The sequence below is a fragment of the Erithacus rubecula genome, assembly GCF_903797595.1.
Source record: "Erithacus rubecula genome assembly, chromosome: 4".
Taxonomy (NCBI): Eukaryota; Metazoa; Chordata; class Aves; order Passeriformes; family Muscicapidae; genus Erithacus; species Erithacus rubecula.
The window spans coordinates 41450150-41466239 of record NC_136686.1 but is presented as its reverse complement, the minus strand read 5'-3'; positions in this window follow the sequence as shown (position 1 = coordinate 41466239).

Genomic DNA, 16090 nt, shown 5'->3' with positions numbered 1-16090 from the left:
GCCAGTTTAATGCTAGTTGAGAAGAATATTTCTCAGGACTGTCTGTACCCTTCAGATTACAGAATCATAGCATGGTTTGGGTTGGTAGGAACCTCAAAGGTATCCATTTCCACTCCCCCTACCATGGGCAGGGACATGCTCCACTAGACCAGATTGCTCAATGCCCCATCTAACCTGGTCTAAACCAAAATACCTGGTCTTGAACGCTTACAAGGATGGGCAACCTGCGCTTCACCATCCTCACTGTAAATAAGTTCTTTCATATACTAACCTAAATTTCCCCAGTTTGAACCCAAAAGATTGTTTTGAGATTCTCTGTAATACAGCATAATTTTATTTTGTAGATTGTTTATTTTCATCAAACGAAAGCATTTGAGCCAATGTGCTTAAAATTGGGTTCAAAAATACAGAATTTTTTGTAAAATCCTTCAGTACATTTCCTTCATACCTAGAAAACAGTATTTTCTTGTGCCTGTTAGATCAGACTCCTTTCATTCTTCTCATTGTACTAATCTAAGAAAATTGCTCACTCACAAAGATACCTTACAAAATCTGTATTCTTTTGATTCAGTGGCAAAAATTGAAACGTAATCAGAGGGAAATCTGTCAGGATTAGTCAGTCCTTGTAAAAGCTATTTCAAACCATGGCAAAATCTCACTGACCCCTAGCTCATGATTTGTCAAATATAGCTAATACACACAGAAAATGAAAACAGATTTTAAGAGGGAGAGAGAAGAAATTGTATTCATTAAGTGAAAGTATTTTCTTTTCTACTGAATATACTTTTGGAGTTAAGACACTTCAGACAAGGCCATGACAGTAAGGAGAGCACTCTCTTTTGAAAATTTGTGCCTGTATCGGTACTTCCTAAAAGGTGGTCCTGGCTTGGAAAATCAAGAGATTGCATGCCAATTGTGAGAAGTTTAGGCTCAGATTCACATAATAGCTGGTGGAGAGTGTGATTTCCATATTTCATACATCAGTCTGGTCAGCAGAAGAGTAACCTGAGGCTTGACTACCTTGTTTCTCTTCCATTCACAGCTTAAGGGCTAAAATGAATGTCTCCTACCTTGCAAAAGAATGACTTAAAAAACTGTGCTTGAGAAGCAGGGTACAAGTTTCCCGGGTGGTGATACAGCTTTGACAGCAGCATGAAGGGCTTTTCCCTCCCTTACTCCTTTGTTGGGGTCCAGGGCACTTGTTTAACAGATTCCTCTTCAGGAAGAGAGCATTCAAAAATGAGGGGTGTCCACAAAAGCTTTTATCAACCATGAAGGTTTTTATCAATCTTACTCCTATAACCAAAATTTATGACCTCTCTAGAGTCTGATTTGTTATTCAAAGAAATGTATTGCAAGAGAAACACCATCCATTTTTGGTTTTGTTTTGTTTTGTTTCACAAACAAAAGTGAAATACAAGGTGCAGGATACTGTGAGGGTAAATGTGTAAATGAAGTAATGGGTATGTTTGGTGTACTAGTTGGATGTGGAAATCCTGGAACAACTAGTTTCTCCTTGACTCACAAAAACGTCAAGGGGACAAACTCCACCCTCAGATACTGACCCATGACTTTTGCTGAGGTCAGTGGAAAGTGGCTGCTTTACTCTAAAAGGAGAATTTTCCCTGGAAAACAGAATATAGTAGAGACTATACTACTCTCTTCACTGCTATAAATTTGCTGACATTGCTTTCTTCACCTGCCTTCCCTCCCAATTCAAATGGAAAAAGTTGACTTTGTGCCTTTGAGAGGCCGAGTTACTGTCAGTGTGCAATGAAAGATGTAAGGCTGCTAATCCAGTCCCTAGGACTGTGTGATTGAAGAAAATATATAAAGATTAACCTCCAACATAAAAAGAGTAACCAGAGTCTACTGAGTTTCTCAGCAACATCCTATCTTTTCCTATTGCTACTCAATTCAGCAGTAGCCAACTTTATAACTATTATATTTCATAGGAAACCTTCTTCTCTATTTTCTCTCCCTGCCATTTTCCAGGCAGATTCTCTAGATTGCTAGGCTTCCTAATTCTGCTGAGTGTTTCAGTCTGATTTCATATTTGCCATATTCTTTGCTGTAAATCTTATGGGAACTTCCCCTGCCTGCATATTTTTCATAACTTCCCAGATACTAAAGTAAAAGGATTTGGGATGCAACAACACTCTTCCCCAAATATTTCCTCCTCAGTCTTACATGGTAGGCTGAACCTATTTTTAAATATGCTGTTGTGTGGAAGTATTCATTGTGCTTCATCACATTGACTAGGTAGAATCTATACCCATAAACAGCTAACCATTCTTCTTCCTTACCTATGCAGTGCTGTAGTTTCAGAAAGCCAATAGATCATCATAAAATAGATGGAGAGGAAAAGGGTGCATTGGAAAATGTGAAAAGTTTAACTCCATGTTTACTTCAAACCCAAAGTCAACATTCACTTCAAACCTGAATTCTTGTGATATACATGGTCTTTCATATGAACCCTGTGGTTTGTCTTAACTCGTAACACCCATGTCATTCTGCACAGTTTCCATTCAAGGAATTTAATGCATGCTTTATACCTATATAAAGGGTGAAAAAACATTGTTTTGCATTAGGATTTCCTCATTTTCTCACTAGTACTGTGGTAACTCCAATAGTTGGTTATAACTGAGTAATATAATGAAAATTTATGCTAGGAACTGCAAAAATCTGCCTCAGAAACTGAGGCCAAACCAGAAGCTTGCCTCTCATGTGAGTGATTGATTAGCTGATTTTCCTAATGGGGTGTTGAAATGTGACTGTAACTGATAGATGCATGTTTAAATACAACTTGGTCACTAAAAGTAATAAGAAATGTGATAAACGGGATATTTTATGAAATGGAGTCCCAGGAAATTTCTAGCTGAAGAAGGAAGTCACTGGAAAGCAGCTTTAGACACAGATATCATCTCTCCTGCAAGTGTGGTTGAATATAAGCAGCCTGACTGGGACTCTCGAGGGACAGGAGGAAAGAAATAGCACTGTCCCTTTTTAGGACTCGGTATTAAGAGCATGTGCAGCAAACTCTGAGCTCCCTGGGGGGTGAGAGACAGGTTGTAGTCCTTGCATGCTTTGCAGTTCTCACTTTCCTGCCTCTGCCATGTCCCCAGCAGCCACAGGAAAGACAGCAGGGCTGCTGGGGACAGCCAGCAGAACTCCTGCCCACTTGAACAGGCACCATATTTTTTAGGAATGTGGAAGAAAGAGAACCCCAAATTAACCCAGCAGTTCAGAAGGACTGTGGGCCTTGCTGTGCACTCCCTCTTCATCCTTCTATCTCGGAAGAAGGCATCTCCTTCTTCAGGCCAAAAAGGATGGGAAGGGACAAAACCCTCCCTAATTTCACCCCACGAGATGTGGAGCCTCCAGTGCTGCAAAAGGAGCAGGGGTGATGCTAGGTCAAGAAACAGATGTGAGTCTGGGGGCTGAACTGATCTATAACTGGAGAGTGTGTGCCTGCTTTTGCTCTCTGGGTTGAGCTGCTTGGAAAGTTAAGTTGTAGATGTGGGAATGAATGTCCCTGAATTTGTGTGGAAGTGAGGGAGACATAACTCCCAAACAAAACCATGATGAGCTGACTACAGCTCCCAAGTGGAAGTCTTGTAAAGAACTTCCAAAAATACTTCTCAATATTTTGGATCTGGCAGTGCTGTAAACACTCATGGATATATGGCAAGGAAAAATATGATCTAAAAATAAGAGCTGAACTTTCTAATGAAAAGTGAAAGTCAGAAAAAAATCCACATATTGGGAGATCATCATACATTGGCCTAGGGTAGGAGTCACGACTTTTGAGTGCTTGAGGTTGACAGGAGGTGGCAAATACTGATTCAGAGCTCCAGGGTATAATGTGACAGGCAAATCTCCTTTGAGCATAATATATGTCCTGAGGAAAGAAGCACGTGCTATAGTGTTTAGAGAGAAAGTGAGAACATCCACTAATTGTGCTTTCCTTCAGGTTCCAGTAGTAACAAGGTTTGGTTTTTTTCCCCGCAGCTGGTTTCCATAGACAGACCAGGCATTTAAAAATCTCTATACAATCACAATGCAGATGTAGTCCTGGGAGATATCACTGAACACACTTTTTTCCCCTGATGTTTGTGTCAGATTGGGAACATTATTTTCTTGAACTGCAAAACCCCCCACATTTAAATCCTTGGATATAAGATATATCATACACCATCTTCAAAATTACAAAATTTGGGAGAGGAAGCTTAGTTGGAAGACATTCAGCTGAGAAATGTCTGCAATAAATTTTGTTCTCATTTTTTTTCTCAGTTTCTCCCTCTCTTCCAACACACAGCTTTGATAAAAAAGGATAGGGGATATAATTACCCATTTTCTCTCCTCCCCTACATTTATACTTATAAGAGCAGAACATTTTGGAAAGCCTGAAGTGTGGGAAAATAATAAAACATTACATCTGTTTAGCCAGAAAAAGACAATATTAAAAATCTCTGGATGCTCAGATGTATTCTCAGCCTGATCTAAAACAGAACAGAGGCGGGGGGGAAAACCACCAGAGTTTCATAAATTTTAGGTACAGCTTTGACAGGAAATGTAGTACAGGAGCCAGATCATGTGCTTTGCATCACAGAGTCAGCAATTTCTGGCCATGGTATGGACTTATCTGTTCCTAGAGAGAAAGAGGTGTGCCTGGGATACTCTTCATAGAATCACAGAATAGTTTGTGTTGGAAAAGGCCTTAAAGATCATCTGCTTCCAACCCCCCTGCCATAGGCAGAAATACCATCCACTAGACCAGGTTGCTAAAACCCCCATCCAACCTGCCCTTGAACACTGTCCTGGGGAGCTGATCCCCTGCCGGCCGTTCTGATCTCTTGTGGCTTAAATAAACCTGGAAGAACATTTTCACAGTTAAAAGCTGTGCTGTTAAAAATCCAGGAGCCCTCACCTCCTGGTTTCTGAGCAGCCTGAGCTGTTAGTAGCTGCTGTGAGGCTAAGCCTGCTGGTGTGTGGTCTGTGAACGCAGCCAAGGTCTGGCCTGGCGAGTCCGGCTGCTCTGAGCTTCACCGGCACACGCAGAGCAGAGCAAATCTGCTCACAGAGCTGCAGTAAAGCTGCATCAGACTGCTCTGTGCCAGGGATTCCAGCAGCAGGAGGTTAGAGCAACAAGGAGAAACAGCTTCCTCTGAGTGTGTCCCACCGTAACACGAGCACAGCCAGTGTAGGGCCCTGAGCAGAGCTGCCCAGCTCTGGCTCCTGGAGCACGGACACAGCTGCCTTTGTCGCCGTGTCCTGGTGCTGCAGCTACAAGAGCATCCTCTGTTAAAAGCAGCAATTTCCTCTCTGTTTTGGCTCCTGGGGCTCTTAAGAGTTAATGTCCTGGAATAAGATCTGTTCAAAAAATAACTTGATTGATGAGGGGCTTGCACCTTTATGACCCAAAACCAAACCAGGATTTGGTCTTTGGTCAAATGCTACATTTGTTATGGGAGGTATTTTGTTCTCAGGTTTGACCTAACTCTGGTCTCTTCAGCTAATACAGCAGTTCTAAAGCACAGCAGTGTATCAGCAGGTTCTCAATTCCAAGCAACCTGAAAATAAGAACTGGTATTGCAGTACAATACCAGCGTGAAATTTCATTTTGTAAATACAGGGTCCGAGTCTTTTGTGTTCAATATCAGAGAAAGATATATCATACCAGTTGATGCAAAGTATAAACTCTAAGAGATTCATATTAGCTAGAAAGTAGGCAAACCCCATCCCCCAAACTGAAACCAAAACCCCACAAAAACCATGAAACAAGGCAGCACAGAATGTCCATTGAGTTCAATGGAAAATCCTCATAATAAATCAATTTCCAAATTTCTTCCTTACTGCTGTTAAGAGTAAGTGGTTGAAAAGACCAAACTCCCCAAAATCCAGCTGAGAAAAAGCCTAATAAACCAGGGTGGGGAAAACTGAAATCCATCTCCTCAATTAATCCTCTGTTTGGACTCATTTTAAAGCTTTAGCACATGTTATTTCTCTTTAAAGGGAGATTTAGTACTTGGACAAATGTTCTCACATATCAACAAAATATAAAGTCACTTCTTTACTTTTTCCATAGCCTTTCCTGATTAATGAGAAAAGATAGTTTTATTTTGAATAAAGGTCTATAACTTCCTGATGATTTTCATGCTTGAACTTGATCTCTGATAAACTAATATAAATCAGGAGCAACTTGGTTGAGACCAGTGAAATAAGATTAGCATAGGAGCAGAGCTGTACTCGTAATAGTCGTGCAAGAGATCTCTCTCTTAAATTCCTGTAAAAGTATGCAAGCCAAAAGCATGAATCAAGTGTAATTAAGAGCAGAATTTAGCCCAAAAGGTTGCATGTAAGATGGCATGCATTGCTGTGGCAGCAGACTGTTGTCACAGAGAGTTTTTACTTTCTTCCTGCACCGCTGAGAAGATCCTTGAGTTGTGAAAAAGAAAACTATTATTCAGGGGTAAACACTGAAACCAGTGATGGGACAGTTTGGCAAATACTCAGTATTACTGAGCAAGTAAATTTTGGTTTATACTACTGTTGCTTTTTGAAATTTTTCTTCAATACTAAACTCTCTCTTCAAGAAAAATAACAAGAAGGACAAAGCTGCAACAAAGAAAATAAATTAACTTTTGCAATGGTTTTATGTGTTTCCTTGCTACTTAAAAGTAATGTTTATCTAATAAACAGTATGTCAGTGTTAAACAGTAACTCTCTGTCCCATATTGAATGTCAGAACGTCCTTCAGGAGTTGCTATGATGCCTTTGAAAGCAGTTTTTCTCTAATGAAAAGACATACTATGTCACTGGAACAGGGTCCCAAGGAAGGCTGCCCACCACTCTCTGCCTCTGGGTAATCTGGCCTCAAACACAACCTTGTGTCAATCTTTCTCACTTGCTCACTTTCTCCCTGGTCCAGAGTAAACTAAGCAGTGTCTTGGAAAGAACGTTTGTCAAGACAATGCCACAGTCCAAAGTCAAACCATTAGTTACTGCATGAATAGGTTCTGAAAAAATAAATGTTTTTCTATTGCTTTTCTCATGGGGATGAAAGTAGAAATTTTTTCAGGCTTTCAGGTCTCGACTACTGAAGGAAAGTACAATATGAATTTCTTTACTTCATTAGGGCTACTTATTTGCTTAAAACTCTGTGTGCTTAAGCATGTTGTTGAATTAATGCTGTACATGGTACCAACCATCCCACCTCACAGAGAGCAACCCTGAAATAAAATAAGATGACTATTTTGCAACTGGGGAATTTAAAAACAAGCTTCTCTCCTAATTCTTAAAGAGAGGAAATTAAATTCATACTTTCCAGTACACTTAATCCTGAGCGTTTGACATATTTGAACATTAGCCATTTGCACTCGTGTATAAAATGAGTGTGGCTTTCAGAAATGCTCTATTCCTGTAGACTGTTGATCCAAATTGACTGTCAAAAACTATCTGAAGAATTTCAGCAGCTGACCTGCTTTATCATGGCCACCAGCTGCTAAAAGCTGTAGATGGTGATGAGAGCTTAGGTGAGAGAGAAGAATACAGAAGTTACAAGACAGGAGGGCAGAGAAGCTCTGTGAGTTCAGTCTTTGTCTCTTGTTTCTTACTTATTAAGGAGAAGTTGTAGTTCAGTGGTACCTAGTGAGTTGGGCCCTTAGGGCTGACTCATTCAGAGAGAACAGGGAAATGATAAGCTACAATATGTTTTTTCAAGCAGATGAAATAAATGGTTATACAGTTCATGCCTTGTGCTAAACTGTTCATCATCCAGAAGCAATAAGGATGAAGCTGATTAAACTGTGGTAACTCAATCTGGGATTTGTTTCAGAGGACTTTAGTACAACTAGCCATGTTTAAGGTGGCCAACAAACTCCCCACATAACTACTGAAACAAAAGAAATAGAGTAAGATTTACCTGCCCTTCCTTAGCTGAGTTGCCTGTTTCTTTCTGTTAACAGTGAAGGGAAATAACTGTTATCTGGATAATCAACTCAGATAGTGTCAGATATGTGTTTCATTTGGTGAAATGTTCTGTTCTCTTTGATTTGACTTGGTTTAGCAAGAGGAGAGTAAAGGAGTTAACTTCACTAGATTCCTCAGCAGATTTAGATTTGAGGTACCCAAGTCTCTGTAGTTTGCAAAAGGTCACCTTCCCTGCTCATAACGTGATTTTTATTACTGAAAAAAACAATAACTTAGGGTAACAGAAGAATTTTTAAAAAGCAAATGTTCCTTCCTGGCACTGCCTCACTCTTTTCCCAAGTTGGTTTTTTTTTTCCCCCTTGGTTTTTCTGTCTTGAGCAGGGCAAAAAAGAAGGTGAGAGTGAATTAAGGCAATGAACAAGCACTGAGCACACTGGAGATATGGCTGACTGTTAACATCTATTTTCTTTCACCACTATTTCTCTTCCTCCTTCATGTGTACTCCAAGCAAGGCAAATGCCATTGGCTTATTATCACAGTACTGAAATGTCTCCTAATTTATGTGATTGCAGCACTGCTCTTTTGCATCATAAAATTCCTATAGAAATGTGGCCAAAATGGATAAACATTTTCTGGCAGCAGTGATGGTGTTTTTGTAGGTATTGTGTGAAATCAAATAGTCCTGGAGATGAAGGTAACCTGAACTTTATTTTTATTTTAATTTCTGTGTGGCACAGAGGAGGCAACAGAGCATGGGAATGGGACAGAGGAATTTCTGAGATCTGAATTCCAGTTGGATGCTGAGTCTGTGGCCTTGGGCTAGTCTGGCATTTCAGTACTTCAGTGACTGACACCCTATAAATACACAAATAATAGATAGGAACAACTTAGGTCTGGATTTCATCCTGGCCTCAGAAGGCATGAGCCCAGGAGCTGCAGACTGTAGTCTCCTGACAGTCTTATGGCCCATGAGACACAGTACTGAGTGCTGCACTCACTCTCCATCTTATTTCTAAAATACCTATAAAGCAAGGCTTAGATGTGCTTTAATCCCTCTGTCACCTTTTCTAGTCTATAAAATGGGGCTAACAGGAATACTTTTCTTTTACCTGTACTTATTTACAAGACTGTCAAGATTTAAATCAATGAGAGAATAATGATAAGTCACTATGTTTTTGAAAGCTGGCTAAACTCAGAAGTGCCAGTGGCCAACAGAGCAGCACATGCCAGATTGTGAAGCTCTTCCACTGGTGAACAGATACTCACACAAGAGGTTGCACTGAAGTCAGCAGAGGTTCACACAACTTTTGGCTATTGTGAGTAAGGAAACCAGAATATAATCCTGCATTTCTGCTGATGTTAGATCAATGTTAGCGATGAAATATGGCTAATCATAACCAAAAAACTGTTATATTAGGAAAAAATAAAAAAAGTGATACAGGAAAAAAAATGGGATAACTTTACATACCTAACAAACAACTACAAGAGATATAATTATATAGGAGGTTTAATAATATAAAAACTCTGACATTCTGTTGGAATTAATTGATGTAAGCACCAGTGTGGATTTTTCCCTCCCTCTCTTGCTGATGTTTTTAATTCAGATGAATGAAAGGAGCCTGATTGCTAATTAGGAAAAGTTCAATAGGTTCCATTTTCTGAGAGAGTTGTGTTTCCAGAAATTCTTTTGCAGCCAGTTCCTTGTATCCCAGCTCTGATAAAATTCCCAACAAAACTCAGCACTAACATGCTCAAGTTTAGGTTTTGTCTTTGTTACCTGTCTCTGCCTTTGGGGTCACTTAAGGTTGCCTGTAGCCCAAAATGAATTTATTCCTTTTAAATAAGAAGTTTGTCTCTTTGAAGCTGCAGAGAGAAGGGGGATATATAGTAAACTACAATACACTACACGTAGCATAAAATCAGCCAGCACATAGTAAAAGAACTGTCTGTAAACTGCAAAGCTCAGCCTGAGACTTAAAGCTTACCCAGTCTGGGTAGTGTCAGAGCTCAGAGGACTGATTTGGTGTTGTGTTGCTGTGCAGGAGGCTCAGCCTGGGGAAAAGTCAGGAGCAGCTAATCTCTGCTCCTCCTTCCATGAGCAAATTGCCTGGTACACAAGGGAGGCCCGTGGGATGACGTCTCTGGAATTTCTTGTGCAGGTTTCCAGGGCAGCAGGGGACAGTTGCACGCAGCTGCCCCAGCACAGGGCTGCACACTCTGCCTGGTTCTCTCCCTGTTCCACAGGAGCTGAGGTCTCATCATCCACACTGCAGACAGACATATTGATTAATCCCCACACTCACTGTTCCACACGAAAAAAACAAGCAAGACATTATTCATTTTTTTCTTTCTGGACTCCTCTCAGGCATATCTCTGTATCTATTTTGTGTGTGTATTAAAGAGCAAGCCGGGCTGCTCTTTGCAGATCCATAGCCATAGTGATTATTCCTAACACAAATTTACCCTCAATCTTGGAATTAGAAGGTTACTGTGACTTTATCTGATATAGCAACATTGAGCAATCATATTGTGGACTTAGGTCCACTCCAGGTTGCCCTTCAGGACCACTTCTAGTCACGCATATCTCTGGAGTTTGTAGGTGTAAGAAGTTTTCTTCTGTAAGAGGCAGACACTGCAGGATGAGAAGCTCTGATCCCTGGGAAGCAAATTCAGGACATTTGTTTGCTGAAAGGAGAGCTGCTGGTTTGCCATGTTTGGTTTTCAGTGTCCTACTGAGGCAATAAATGCTCAGGACTCCTGGCACCATTATGTGCTGCTGTGGCTTGAAGTTACTGTATCAGTAGCCATGCAAGGCATCTGAAAAAGATAACACAAGAGAGCTTTGCTTCCCACAGGGAAAAGCAAAAAAAGTAGAAAGAATTAAAATCTGCCATCCTTCTCTCAAGTTTTCCAGAAACTGGTGAGGCAAAACACACAGCATCTGCTAGTCTGGGTGTGAGCAGGAGCTGAATCTGAGCAGGGACCTGTGTGTTGCCCAGCCGTGTGCATGGTGGTCCTGCTTCATCTGCACCAGGGCAGGGAGCTTGCTGATTCTCCTGAATCTCTGGCTGACCTACACTGCAGCTGCTTTAGGCAGCAGGGCAAGCTTGTGACTTTTTTCACAGGTCAGAGATTGTTATTAAATGAATTTTGCCCTGCATGGTTCAGGAAATGTATGGATATGAATCACCTAAGTATTGTCCAGTATATGCTGAAGTAGTGGTTGTAATCTGTAAAATAAACTCATTTAAGCTTTTCTCATCCCATGTGTTTTCTTTGCAGGTCTCACTTCATGTAGTTCAGGGGCGAAAAGTGCTGTTTATACAAATGGGCTTTATAGGAAAAGAAGGAAGGTCTATCACTGTCCTAGCATGCATACATGAATAATCCATAGTGTCCATGATTCATCTTTAGCTGTGAATGCTGCTAGCTAAAGGCCATTATTTGGGTTTACACATACTGTTTATAGATGCAGATCTAGTGAATGTGGGAATGATAGGTGCCATTGTAAGCAAAAGCTTGTGTTGTACTTGTTGCACTGCCTTGCAGTTCCCCTGGAATCTGCTGAGATCTTTGTGCAATATCCTGAGTCATTGAAATAGAAGCATTTTTGGGTATAGATTTCCACTGTGTGGATGAGGCCCTCTTCTGATTCCCAAGTCTGCTAGAAGGAATAACACATCAGGTAACCTGTACATCACTTGTCTAGAGTTGGAGTAATGCTTCCTTCTGTGTTAAGTGTACAGGGACTGCTAAGCTTAGAAAAGAGGGAGAAATGCAATTACAGCTGACATGACTAACATTAGAAAATGATTCTTGAGACTTTCCCTCACTAAAAATTATAAAAAACCCTCAGGCCCTTGAGACAAACACTTTGATGTAGCTTGGAAAATAACAGAAAAGCTGCTCTGAGTGCTGGGCAGCCCACCAAAAGTTCATAAGTTAATAAGACTCAAGAAAGCATTACTGTAAGCAGTATTTCAGTTTTGGACCTTAAATTAAGCATATATTTTCCATAATGAAAGAAATGCATGCCTGGGATTTAAAGAAAATGTGAAGAAGGTTGTGGGAATAGGGCACAGTAGGAAAAATATCCCTATTATGCCTTGTGCTTCCCTGCATACTAACCACAAACATCAACAATAACACACAAGATGCTGAATTTGTCTTTCAGCAGCTGTGTAAGGTGTTTAGTCTGAGGTTGTGATTTATGGTTACTCTGATGAATAATATGGACCATGGCCTGAGGGTATTGAGTAGTGAATGGCCCTTGGCACACTGAGGGCAAACAATGCATATACAGCTCAAGCCATGTATTTTCCCCCTCAAAACCAGGGTGTTTCCCCCTCTGTTCCCAATTAATAGCAATCCTTCCTTAAGAATTTTCTCCTTCTCATGGAAGAATGGAGTTCATAGACTTCATCTTCTTTTCAGTTGTTTATTTTAGGATTTTGGATGACTCCATTGTTGTGCTACTGAATCAATCATACTGTTTAGTGTGAACAGCCTCATAACATCCTGTGCAATGAGAGAATCTATTTTATAATAGGGAATCAAATGCAGGGCAGGAATTTGTAGTTTTATTGTTAGAAAAGAGTATCTGGAGCATCCTATTTTGAAATCAGATTGCTTTTCCTTGCATTTGTTCATCCTGCTTAGTTATGGAGAAGATAACAATCTATTAACTCTATGGAAATCTTGCCAGAATTTCTAAAGATCTGTAGAGCATACTTCAATATGTTCCTGATGATTTAATGTCTGCCTCAGACAGACAAGCTTGTCCTATATTTTCAACTAATTTACAAGAGAACTGCATTTGAGATTAAATATTTTTTATTGAATTGCCACTAAATCTATGTTTTTTCAGAACAATAACATGAGCTTTCTTCTCAACGAGTCAGTAGGTAATCATATAAAAATGTGGAGATTAGGTGATTGTTACTGGAAGAACCAGAGATCTCTGTCTAAGCAGTGTAGGCACAAGATAACATTGATACTGAAACTGAGTTTAGGTTCACCATCCAATACTCTTGAAATCTATTTGATTTTTCAAAATCAAGAGTTGGGAAATTTCATCTGTCTGAGAAAATGTTTGTGGATATGTTGCTGTGTGTTGTTTGGAAGTTTGTATCTTAACCCTGAAAAATGGCAGTGAATGATCCATATGTGTGTAAATAAATCCTAGATCTACATGTTCTTGGGATAGATCACCACTATTGCAAATTGCTTTATTACTTTTAAATTAATTTATTTTCTCAGCTACTTAATCAAGTGCTATTTCTAGCTTGAAATAGGATAGGGGTTGGTGAAGGTTCACATTTATTTGACAGATCTAGCTTTTATGGCTTTGGAGATGACAAATTAGTCTGACTTCTGCAGTGCTTTGGCGACTGTAGTGATCCAAATATAGTTTCCTGAATTCCAAGGACCTTGTTTTCCTTAATGCTCTTCTTTTTAGGGTCTTTATGGTCTCTTCTATCCATAATCTGTCCCACAGGTGTTCAGCTGCAGTCCCGACTTTAGAAAGACCACAGAAGGATTTGCCTTGAGCTGGTCCATATCTTACCCATTCACAGTGTGCTAGAGAGCATCCTTAAGAAGTTCACTGACTGCTATCTACACCTGATATTTGAATTAGTGTAAATGAGCTTTCAAAGGCATCAGCATGCTTTAAGATTCCAGCACTCAGGATATTATTCTGGCTTTTTATACCACCAGGGACATCTCTAACATGAAAATGAGAAAGTATTCATGTTATGCAGCCACTGAAAAGGAGTGGTGTAAAAAACAAGGGTGTGATACACATTTGCTTGTGTTTGATATTGGCCAGTGTTTTGTCTTGCATCCCAGCCTTCTGACACGTGTAGCTGTTCACATGTGCATAGCACTATGGCTGGGGCAGAACTGCTTCCTTCCCTACATTAATCCTCATGTTTACATCTGACAAAGCTGGAAACCTCTTTCAAATTATGTTGCATCATATATGAGACTCTTTTTTCTTCACATTGTTCCAACATTATTTGCATAGTTCAATACCTGAGCTGCAGAATCAAGTAGAAGCTTGGTCTCCACATGTATCTCAGTGTCTGCTGTCTGCAGCTCCAACAGGTGAGTAAAGCAAAGAGAGCTCTGTAGGAAATCTGTTATGGAAGTTTATGATTATTTTGGGGGGTTTTATATATGAAAAAATCTTGGTTATTAAACAGATACCTTTTATTTTAATATTTATAAAACTAAGAATTCTGCTAAGTTTACATGCTTCAGAGATGAAACTTGTCTGTTACTTTAACCACTATGAGCTGTTTTAGATAAAACTTTTTTTATCAAGCATTTTCCAGTATTTGATTCCAGTAAAGGAATTTTTTGTAAGGAAACCAGCACTTTAAAGCTCATCTGAAAATCTATGTGAGTGTTCTCACTAAAAAAAAATAAATCTCCTTTAAAGTATTGATGTGTGAAATCTGTTGCTTAGATATATTTATTTATGTTGATTCAAGATTTGCTAGGAATAGAAATGAAATATTTGAAAAATGTTAACGAAATCATAACCAACGTTTTGTCAGAACTATGAATTTCTTCTGATCACACAACAATAATAATGCATTTAAAGTTTGTTCCTCAATGGCTTTACCCCTTGGGGCCAAGGAAACATTTGGCCTGTGGTCTATTGTATGTCAAGGACAAACAGTGGAAAATTATTGTCTTGGTCTGTTTGAGCCTGTTTCAGAATAAGAGTGTGAAATCTATGGCTCAGCTACTGGTTCTTTGAACAATAGAGTAGAGAAAATATGCTTAAACTGAAGTGCTCAGCAGTTGTTATGGTGACACATTAAACCAGTCAGTTCGGGCTTGGATCCAAAAAGAGTTAAAGATGTGATGCTCCTATTTTGGAGCACTTCAAATCAAGCTTTCTGTGATCTGTAGTGAAGAAAAATCCTTACAATGAGGATGGGAATTTTCACAGTAAAGCACAATACAAAATTGAAGTCACTCATAGGGTAGGAAATGCCAAATTTAAGATGCTTGTGCAAACTTCCTTTCCCTTCATTTGCTGTCCTCTTTGCATGATTTCCTTTACAGGATCACACTTACCTCATGTAGCACTTATGCAAAAATTGTTCAATAAGTGATTGAAGTGCTCCAAGGTAAGATATCTCTTCTAGTACAGCAAGAATAGTGCAGGGTGGGACCAAAGAGTGCCTAAACAGTACAGATAGAGCAATCTGCCTTGCACCCTTTTGAGGCAGCTTCTCTATAGCAGAGCTGCTGAGTGCATAGAGGCACCAGTAGCATCTCTGGGACCATAAGATGTGTATGTGTGTGTGCAGGTGTGTATACATTAATGTCTGTTTTGGCTAGTAAATTTTCAGTGTAAGGTGCATGAAACATGAGGTAGTGTTGCAGGCTGGTGTTTTTATGAGAGTGTTGATACTGAGAGTATCAGTTGTGTGCCTGTGTGTGAGCATGTACTACATGGCTTGCTGGGAACCAAGCTTGTCACAGTGAAGAGTAGCTCCTGCACTAAACTGTCTCTGAAACTTCACCCACTGCCTTGGGGAGCATAATTTTTTTGCTTGATTCACAATCAACATGAACACCACGGATAATCATGACTGTAAGTGATTTGAGGGATCTTCTGCAATCCTGTGAGACCAATTCTTATTTCTCAATTCTGGTGGTCAGTCTGAATGAACTGCCCCAGTGAGTTGGATGTAGGTCCTTTGACTGGAAAAAATCCGTTGTCTTAGAAAATGAAATTTTACACAACTGGAGACACCTCTAAAAATATGGCTATTAAGAACAATGGTAAATAAGTGAGGAATATTCACATCAAAAACTGTAAGCTGCTCGAGAGCAGCAGGAATCCTGTAAGTTGTTCCATGTGCTATGCCATAAACCTTGGGACAACATGAGTGTCTGAGCCCATAGTATTACTTCACTAAGCATCATCCTTATGAAATTGCCATAGAAATGATATGGTAGTGACTCAGGAGGTAGTGGCAGTTGAGTCTCTTCTGCCATTATTTGTGCTGTAACCCCTGTGTGTACGAGCAGGGGGTTTAAACATTTTATAGGGGATCCTCATGGTAAAAGCATTTCCATGCAGCAAATACACAAGTTAAAAAGTGTTAAAATATGAAGTGGAATGCAAAGGGAA